The 10120-nt window shown below is 29.3% G+C and overlaps 1 long non-coding RNA gene across 1 annotated transcript; it reads left to right on the forward strand.

Annotated features, from left to right (window-relative positions):
• Positions 1-8675: 8675 nt before the first annotated feature.
• LOC121224397 (uncharacterized) lies at positions 8676-9800 on the forward strand. Its single transcript, XR_005921996.1, has 2 exons — positions 8676-9012; positions 9528-9800. It is a non-coding gene; the product is annotated as an uncharacterized lncRNA (long non-coding RNA).
• The last annotated feature ends 320 nt before the right edge of the window (positions 9801-10120 follow it).

The raw sequence follows: 10120 nt of genomic DNA on the forward strand, positions 1-10120 counted from the left end.
TGCTGCCCCAAAAGTATGTGTTGTGTTGGAGTGAATGAAGATCGGTATGATCGAGAAGGGTGAATTGTTGGGGAAAAGTTGAGTTTCCAGTTCAGGTTGTTCGATTTGGCCGGTTTAAATGTAGGGATTTGGCTTGTCCGATCGTAAGAGGACTTGGTACTGTTGTGAACAACATTGTACACTTTGGAGCAGTGCCATACGATTAGCAGTCTGATTGTTGAAACAAACTCAGTTGCGATGCTTCCATAGTTGCCAAAGAATATTTAGGATCCATTCATTGTACATGTTTGGTGGAAGAGGTCAGATTTTAAGTATTGTTGAACCCACTGAAGGATCTATTCTCGTATATCCGCTACTCCCAAGTATTCCGACCGGATGGAGTATTGAGAACCAAACCATATAGCTCTGGCGAAAGAGCATGTGCGGAACAGGTGGTCAATGTTTTCATCCATGCGATCACACAATGGACAATTGGAGTTCCTTGTAATATTCCGAAAACACAGTTCTATCCGGAGAGGGAGGTAGTTGCGGCACAGTTTCCAAAGGAAGATCAGAAAAGCCGGATTTTCCATAAGGCTTTCCAATTCACGCGAAGGGTAGTTGCGGGTATTCTAGCCTCGTGTTGGTCGGAGAGATATCGATACGCATCCTTTACAAAAAAATGCCGTGAGAAACAGGAGTTGAGTTCCCCAATGGAACGAATACCGTATCCGTGACCAAATAAACAATGCGTGGGAACATGCAGAATTAAACATTTGTTAACTGTTCGTTTTATATTTTTTTCTTAATAATAACTTAAGCACGTGATGATGTTTTAATCTCACCTACGAAGTTAAAAAAAAAATTACATGATAATAATCCTTAGATATGTCTTAAAAAAGAAGAATCTCTTTTATTGATTAATGATATCTAATCTTGGATAATTATTTGGTATAGTAAGAGTGATTTTTTTTTTAGTTGAAGAAGCACGAGCTAAATGAATGACGCAAATGATAGTTTTTTATTCTATTTGTGAAATTTAAAAAAAAAAACTTAATTAATTATCTACGAGATACTAACCCTTTAATCTTTGTTTTTCTTTCATAAAAGGATTAAAGTTATTATAATGAAAAGAATTTCACATTTGAAATATTGACAAAAGTCTATTCAAATATTGTATTTTATATAGTCATGGTAAATTTAGCTTTCAACGTTCACATCTTTTTTGAATTTGACATTTATTCTCTCTTTTTTTTAGCCAAAATTGACCATTAACTTATTAAAAAAGTGTCAATTTGTTTTTTTAACAAAAATACTGACTAAAACCATAACTTTTTTAACGATGTTGGCATGGTAAGTCATGTGGCGATTCACGTGTACTTCATGTTAACATGACATTATTTGTCTTATATGTTACATCGAAAAATAATTTAAAATTATTAAAATATTCAAAAAATTATAAAAATGTCATAAAATTCAAAACAATAGCATGACGTACATGTGATTAGTCATGTTTAAAAAAATAACATTTTAGTGAGTATTTCTATTGAAAACAACAATTCTACTTTTTTTAAAAGGTTGATGGTTAAATTCGACTATTTTTTAAAAGTTGAGGATCAAATTTAGCTCAAAAAAGAATAAGGGTCAATTTGACAAAAGATGTAAACGTTAAGGGCTAAATTTATCAATTAAAATTATCATTTTTCTTTCTCTTAGTGCTAGTAAGTTACATGCCATTTTTAAAGGGCGACTCGAATTTGAATTTGAAGAAAGTATTACTGAGAGGATTAGCCACAAACTTTGAACATAAACTGTAAAAAGAACACGAAAAATAAAAAAAATTATTAAATGATTTAAACATCAATTCGTGCCCCATTAAAACCATTCAATATTTAATTCCTATCATCAATATTTTAATGATAACAAAAATATTAAAGACTTTCTCTTCTCCTCTATTGTTTGCTTACATGAAGAAGGAAAGAATCAAACATAAATAACTTTTGAATATAGCTTTTTAAGGGTGAGTTTGGATGGACGGTGCGTTTAGTTTCCTTTTTGTCTTACCCTACAGTATCGTTACAGTGTCTAATTTTACCGCCACAGCTATTTTTACACTAACCGGAAGTAAACGCACCGCCCATCCAAACTCACCTTAATATTTTTCATTATGCTCGATCATGCAGCTCTTAAAGCTTTATTTTAAGGCAAATCTTTAAAGCAATTTCACCAACTAAGATTGATTCTCTCGGATCCTTCCCTTCTTTTCACACAACTTCCAAAGTCCCTTTTCCCACTCTTAGGTTAAGTCACTTTTTCATTTTCTCATAAAGCTATGGTGATTACTAATGATACTCTCAAGTCTCAACTAAGAGTTGGCTCTTTGACAGTATGGATAACTTTTCAACACCATTTAATTTTAGTGTCCAAAAAGAAAAAGGTTGATACTATTTATCACGTGATCACATATGTATGGATATATATATATATATATATGTTAAAAAGGTTAATATACCATATGCTACTTGAATTTAGTTTCAAAATTCAGTTTGATATCAAGACAAAATGAAATTATCTGTATCGATGACTGTTTGACACATGTGTTCTAATAAAAAAAATCTAAGTACTTAATTGGGACAAAAAATGGCTCAAGTACTAAATTGAACATTGAAAATAAATTTAAATACTTAACTGAGACAAAAATTCAAGTACCAAATTGAAAAAACTCAGGTTCCAAAATAAACATTGAAGCTAAATTTAAATACCAGATTGGAACAAAAAAAAAACTCAAGTATCAATGAAGTCAATCTCAAGTACTTAACTGGAACAAAAATTCAAGTATCAAATTGAAAAAAAATTCAGATATTAAAGTGAACATTAAAACTAAACACAACTAAATAATAGTATATTAACCTTATATTAAACTTGTATCGGAATCCTATATGTTAAGCCTTTAGATTTTATCATCTTGTGTCAACAACACTTTAACAACTTTTACTTACACCCATAAGAAACCAAATTATCGAAATCTAATTTGAGAATTGATCTCCCTATATCTCTGCAAAGACTGTTACCTTTGATCCATGCATATTTTAAAACATAGAATCTCCGGGTAGGTCATTTTGTAGCCAAAATGTCAGCAAAATTACATCTAGGTTTAAATAATATGGCAAACGAAAACCACTAAAATTTTGGGTTTTTATTTATGCGTAGGTGGCTAACAACTTGCAGCTAAAAATTTGGTTTCGAGAGATGTGAATAATATAAAGATATAGCACCAAAGCATATGGCTACAAGTTTCTATACACAAAGTCTATATATAGGATTGACTCGGCTAGTTATATGACTTTGTGATACAGATAGATATACTTTATTTACAAATGTGACAACAATAATTAAAAGGAAAAAAGGATTTGATCGTCAAAGTGGACAACCTAGTAAAGCAAAAAACTAGAGTTCAAATTGTCATATCAGTAAGTAAAGAATGGAGAACAAAGAGACCCCACAAGCAAGGGATCGAGGGAACAGATCGATGTAAGTGTATCAGCAGGAGATCGTGCGGGGGCAGGACATGTGCCAGTGGTGTGGACCGGTGGGGGATGAGTGTGATGTGATGTGCTTCAAATATGGCTTTGGGTTGTAGCTTTTTGAGTCTTTTGACTTCATCACCACCATCTCCGCCGCATGCAGCAAGCTAAGCAAATCCACCATATGAGAGAGAATTTATTAATGCAATTCTTCTTCACTTTTTGTTTGGAGAAAACTCTTGGGTAAAATAAATCTTTTTATCCATGTTAATTTTGACATTAAATAAATTAGTCCGTTTCAAAAAAATTAAAATAATTTAATTTATGTCAATTTCGAAAATAAGTAACTAATGATAATTAATCATAACATTAACATTTTTCGTCATTTCTACATAATTTTGATTGATATAATATTACATTTAATCTCAAAATTTACACATTCTGTCTACTTGATCCCAATTTAACAAATTTAGCCCGTAACATGTAAATGTTGAGGCTAAATTTGTTGAATTTTTTAGAATGAAGACCAAATTGACAAAAAATGTAAACATCGAGGACTAAATTTGTTATTATATCGACTGAAATTACAATTGAATTAAGACATTAATGATGTGATTAATTATATTTAGTTGTTCATTTTTAAATTTGACAGGAATTAAACTAATCAGATTTTTTAAAGAGAGATTAATTTGTTCAATATTAAAATTGATAGGAACTGAAGAAATGTTTTTACTGAAACTCTCCTATGTTTCCGATGACAAATAGTTATCATCATTTTAGGAAGTAATTATGCGCCACGTATAGGATACTTATGTCTCTTATAAGATACTTATATTTAATGAATCCACCGCTTCTCAAGGCACTCAAATTTTTTACTTTTAACTCAAAAATAATATAAATTTTAGTAAAACCTAAATGGATGCTTTAGCTAGGTGGTAACTTTTTAAAATTTTATTTAGAATTATGAGAAGAGTTAGACACTGACCTCTCCTTCAAGAACAGTTATTAATATCACTTTAATGGAAGCTATCTAAACGACATGATTTAGAATGGAAGCCTATGATATCCCCACTCTGATATTTTTTTAACAAAAAAAAAATGGATGTGAAAACTCTTGAAGCAAATCATTTACTCTTTTGAATCCAAATTCATCTTCACCTGAACTCCACGTTTGATTTATTAAGCATAAATGTTTATTTCACAATTTATGTCATGAGTCCGAATAATAAAGATTATTTATTTGTAACTTGTGTGGCCGTAATTCACTTTTGTTAAATATGTATTTTCTTTTAAGTAGAAGTTGGAAGGTACGTGTTCACCATGCTTAAATGGCGTATAATAATGTTACATATCATATGACTAAATGTGTGAAAGCTGATACCGCCATTATCTATTTAACTGTTGTTGCTACTTAAGTATTATTTAATTGAATTGCAATTTATTGTTATTTTCTAACAAAGAATTTCCACTTTCACCTCTCAAAAAAAATTGTATATGTCAATGGCTCATTGGATATAAACTCGTACAAGTTAACCATTAATTTAGTTGATCCCAAAATGGTTCTACAAATATATTATAACGATAAAAAAAGAAAATCCTATCATGTATGTCTCCATCGCTTGAAAAAGGAGGAAATGATACGACAATAAATGAGAAATAAAACATTTAATCTCTGCAATCACATATATTTTTTATTCATATTTGATGGACCCAGTTGGAAAATTAAAGCATCGGTTATGTTGATCGATTATCTGTTATTGAATTTCATAATCATATTAATTTAATATTTATTTTTTATTATTTTAAATATATTCATAGTTTTAATTAACTTAACCAATCGATGTTGACTTTGTTTGATTGGATCAATTTATACTTTAAAACTCGACTAGGTCAATTTATTTTATATTATGGTTAATTAAGTTAATTTAATCAGAAAAAGCAATTAAACTAACTAAAAAGAACACTTGTTCACCCCTATTAAAATCGATATATAAAATATAAATTTAAAGATCAATTGAGAAGTCAACTGAATCATAGACAAAATGATGTAGAATTTGATATCAAGTCTTCAATTGGTACCGATCTCAAATTCGATCTCGAACCATCTTATCTTTTTCTTTTATTTAAAAAAGAAAAACCAGCTCACTGATGTTTTTATTTCAATAAACTATTTGAATGTGGACATTGTGTACGATATTGGATACATGTCGTGTCTGTGCAAAATTGCACATATAAAGGGTAAAGATGACAATGTATAAAAATAAATAAATAATAAAAAAGAAGAGAAAGGAAATAAAAAGGGTTACAGTCATTTTCCCAAGTGGACTTGGTGCTCAATTTGTTGCAAACAACATTAGCTGTTTGATTGTTACTCTTACCTGCCTTTAAGACAAAGCTTTTTTCAATCTCTTTATCTTGTCTGTCCTCAATATTGCATGCCATATCCCTTGCGTCTCGCCTTTTATCTAATTTCATCATGTGTCATAATTTATTTTGTTGTTATAATAGTTAAAGTTAGGTATAATTATAAATTACATTGCATTTTTTAAGAATAAAATTCGAGTTTAAATTTTGAAGATGATAATATTATGAAGGACAATTACAAACCCATAATCTTTTATAAACTATAAAACGAATATAAATACGTAAAAATACCATAAAGGCTCATATATTAGGAGTCAAATTACAATTTGCCTCTTTTACTAAAAAAAAGATAAATTAGCCCATGTACGTTATATCAAAAAGTAAATTAATCATTTCTGTTAAAAAATTCATCAAATTTTCTACCGTTAAAAACTAGCATGACTAACAAAATAACCAAAAAGTTACATATCGCGTGCTCCGTGTATCTAATTTTGACATATAATGACCAATTTTCAAAAGTAAAAATGGTTAGAATTTTTAACAAAAGGATCAATTTACTAATTAATATAATATATAGAGACTAATTTATCTATTTTTTGAGTTGAGGATATATAATCCGACTTCCATATTACTTTTACCATTTAAATACTTTAATTATAAAAAAATAATTATATTTACGTATTGATATATGCAATCTGTATGCTTTAACTTTAGAATAATTTAAGCCAATGTAGGGTTACGTGTCTTAGTTTTATACGTATGCTATAGAATTATAATATAATAATATTAATTATAATTATTATTATAGTAATAAAATAAAGGTCCAACAATGCTTGAGATGATTGATTACTGGCTAATGATACGTGTCTTTTTTCTTTTTCCCATTAAAAACTTACTTAAGATTGCAATCAAATAATTTCAATTAGGTTAAACTATATATGAGATTTGAGATTAAATATATATATTTACTTATAAGACGGGTCGCAATAAATATTGATCGTTGATAAACTCTTTAGAATTGGGATTATTGAAATAGATATTAATTGGCTTAATACCTCTTTTGGCCCCTATACTATAGGTAAATTATTACTTTAAAATTTATACTATTTTTTATTAGTTTGGCCCCTGGATTTTCATTATGTATACTCTTTACCTCATCTATATTTTCCATTAAAAAAACTCTTCCCATCCAATCAAATGTTGTCATATGTAATAAAAACTCACTTTTTATAAAATATAAAAAAATCTAAAAAAATTTCAAAAAATACCATAAAGTTTTCCAAAAATGCATAAAATTCTAAAATTTTCTAAAAGAAAAAATTAATTTTATGAATTTTTAAAACTTTTTTAAGTTTCACGTCCTTATAATTTTTATAAATATTTTTTCATCTTTTTATATTTTTAGAGAACTTTTAGTATTTTGCACGTGATAACATTTGATTGGATGTGAAGAATTTTTAACAAAAAATATACATATATAATGAAAGTAGAAGGGTCAAAGTGATAAAAAAAATAACATAGATATCAAAGTGATAATTTAACTAAAGTACTGAGGCCAAAAGAGGTAATAAGCCATACTAATTTTAAAAGCAAAGATTAATTTTGCGAACTCAAGTGATCCAAAGCTTGAAAAATTAGCAAGATTTGGCAAGAGAACCCCGGCCTCATCAATGTTTTTAAACTAAACCGGTGATCGAACCGGTGGGCCACCTGTCACCGGTCCTATTAAAAATTATTAAAATTAAAAAATTGAAAAATTTTAAAAAATTTTGATTCAATCAATTTATCTGATTTTTAATCAATTCAACCGATTTTTAATCTAATTGTTTTAAAGTCACTTTTTAGATTAATTTCTCGATCAATTTTAATTCAACTAATCCGACCAGTGATCTATTCTGATTCCACCAATACTGCCCCTCATGACTTAGAAAGCAATCACATCACCTCCCTTTTTCGAACTCACAGTACTTAAATTCTCCCTTTTCCATATTAACTGTGTTAGTGCACATGCTAGTTGAACGGCATTAAATGTAAAGCTATTGCAAATTACATATTCTAGGTTTAATAATAATGGTGAAAAAAATGAAATTTATGTCCTTGTATTGCATGTTATGTGGTTACTGTCATGCACGTGAATCTACAAAAGCTATTTGCTGACTAGCTAAGGTTAGTAATGGACTTTCCCCTCTCTCTTCCTTTTTCGATTAAATCGAGTCGAATTAAACGAAAATTTTTTGAGTTAGTTAAATTGATGGGTCTTATTTTGTCATTTTAACCCGATGAAATTTTCGAATCAAGTCAAATAAATTCCTTTTTTTCTTTTTGATCACTAAACTATGAAAAGTTATAAAATGATCACCTAACTATTAATAAATTTCTTTTATAAAAGTTACAAAATAGTCATCCAGCTATTCATTTTTATCTTTTTTGTTCACTAGCTAGCTAATGTAAACAAGAAAACACCAAAAATCCAAAGTAGTTAAGTGACCAAAAAGACAAAATTGAATAGTTGAGTGACCATTTTGTGACTTTTTATAGTTGGATGACCAAAAAATAAATTTACTAATAATTGAGTGACCATTTTGTAACTTTTCATAGTTTGGTGACAAAAAAAACCTAGTTGGGTGACTACTAATGTAATTTACCCTAAAAAAAGAATTAAGGCCAAAATAAAAAATAGTTAAATGTTAGGGACTAAATTTGACAATTATATCTAATTGTAGGGTGCTATTTTGGAAATTTCACCCCAGAAATAAAGAGATTATAAGACCCAAATTCTCGTGACCATAAGATAAGGAGCGTTGTATAACCGTAGGCAATTAAGCAAAGCAAAGTGCCGAGCCCAAAGCTTCTTCTTCCTCTATAAAAACAAATGAAATCGAAGAAATAATGAAAATCCCATCTCTACCATAGAGCTTCACAGAAAAATCCAATTATGAACCCAGTTTTCCAAGCCTATTCCTAGTGCAGGTGGAGAGCTCCAAAGGGATCGCATTGATCTAATGTCGATGATGGGCTTCCTTGAAAACCTTGACGAATTGATTTTTGATTTTTGTTGATTCAGTTCAGTACTCATTGGATCATGCGATCCCTTCGGAATTTTCCATCGCTAGCTCTAAATTTTTATCAACCCGTTTCCCTCCTGGTAAGCTAGCTCATCCTTGTGTTTCCTTTTTTTTTTTGTGTGTGTTTGTGAAAAATAAAAGTAAAAATGGATTTTTCGTTTTTTTTTCTCTGTAATTTTAGTTTCTACGTGCTAGTGCTAGTGCTATCAACTATGGAGAAACTGGTTTTGATTGACAGCATGAAAGTTGATTTGAAAGGGTATTTTTTTTTCTGGGTTGTAGTTCAAATATATAAGGAAGATGCTCTAGAAAATTAAATACGTACCAGTTCTTTTCTCTTATAGCCTTTATTTGCTATTGGAAACTAGCATCATCTTCATAGAATGAATAACTTAATAGAGTAGAGTCCTATAGCTTAATTGTTTGTATCATGCACTGTAATGTTATTCCTGCTCCAATTTGTCATCATTTAAATACAATGGAAATGGCAAAACTGTGAAAGCTGACTGAATAATATAAAATCAATCTACCCTCTATCATACACTGTATTGTTAATATAAGGAGATAATGATGATTTGCGAACGTTCATTTGAAGGGTGAAGAGTTATAAAAATAATCGAAATAAAGTTGTCTCAAAAGATTTAAGAAGAAATGAGATGAGAAAGAGGACTCAAAATATTCCAGGAGGAAGAGTCTCATGTTGTTTGTGTTAATGTCAGTGAGTTTTTAAAGAATAATCTTTAACCGTTCTAAAGATGTCACAAGTCATCTGCATTTTGGTTTAGGATTACTTATTGTCATAAGTATGAATTATCATATAAAAACAAATATATGTAACGTGTGAATGACAAATGCTCTATTTATATTAGAAATGTGATTTCAATATTACAAACTTACGAATTTATTAAGAATATAGATCTACAAAATTATCAGTACACAGGAAAAACTTGCTAGTTAGATATAACATGTATATATAATTACAATATTATAAATATATATATATATATAGGATGTACAACGTGAATGTCCATTGCTCATGTGGCTAAGTTGAATGGGGCATAATTGAGCTCCGCTGAGTTTAACTTATAAGATATTGAAGCTTAGTTGAAGGACTATTAAGTTTTATTTTTAAAATTTGAGCAAGATAAAAATTAAGCGTTTTAATTTCGGTTAAACTTTTGAGTAAGT

Source organism: Gossypium hirsutum, chromosome D12, assembly GCF_007990345.1.
Source record: "Gossypium hirsutum isolate 1008001.06 chromosome D12, Gossypium_hirsutum_v2.1, whole genome shotgun sequence".
Taxonomy (NCBI): domain Eukaryota; kingdom Viridiplantae; phylum Streptophyta; class Magnoliopsida; order Malvales; family Malvaceae; genus Gossypium; species Gossypium hirsutum.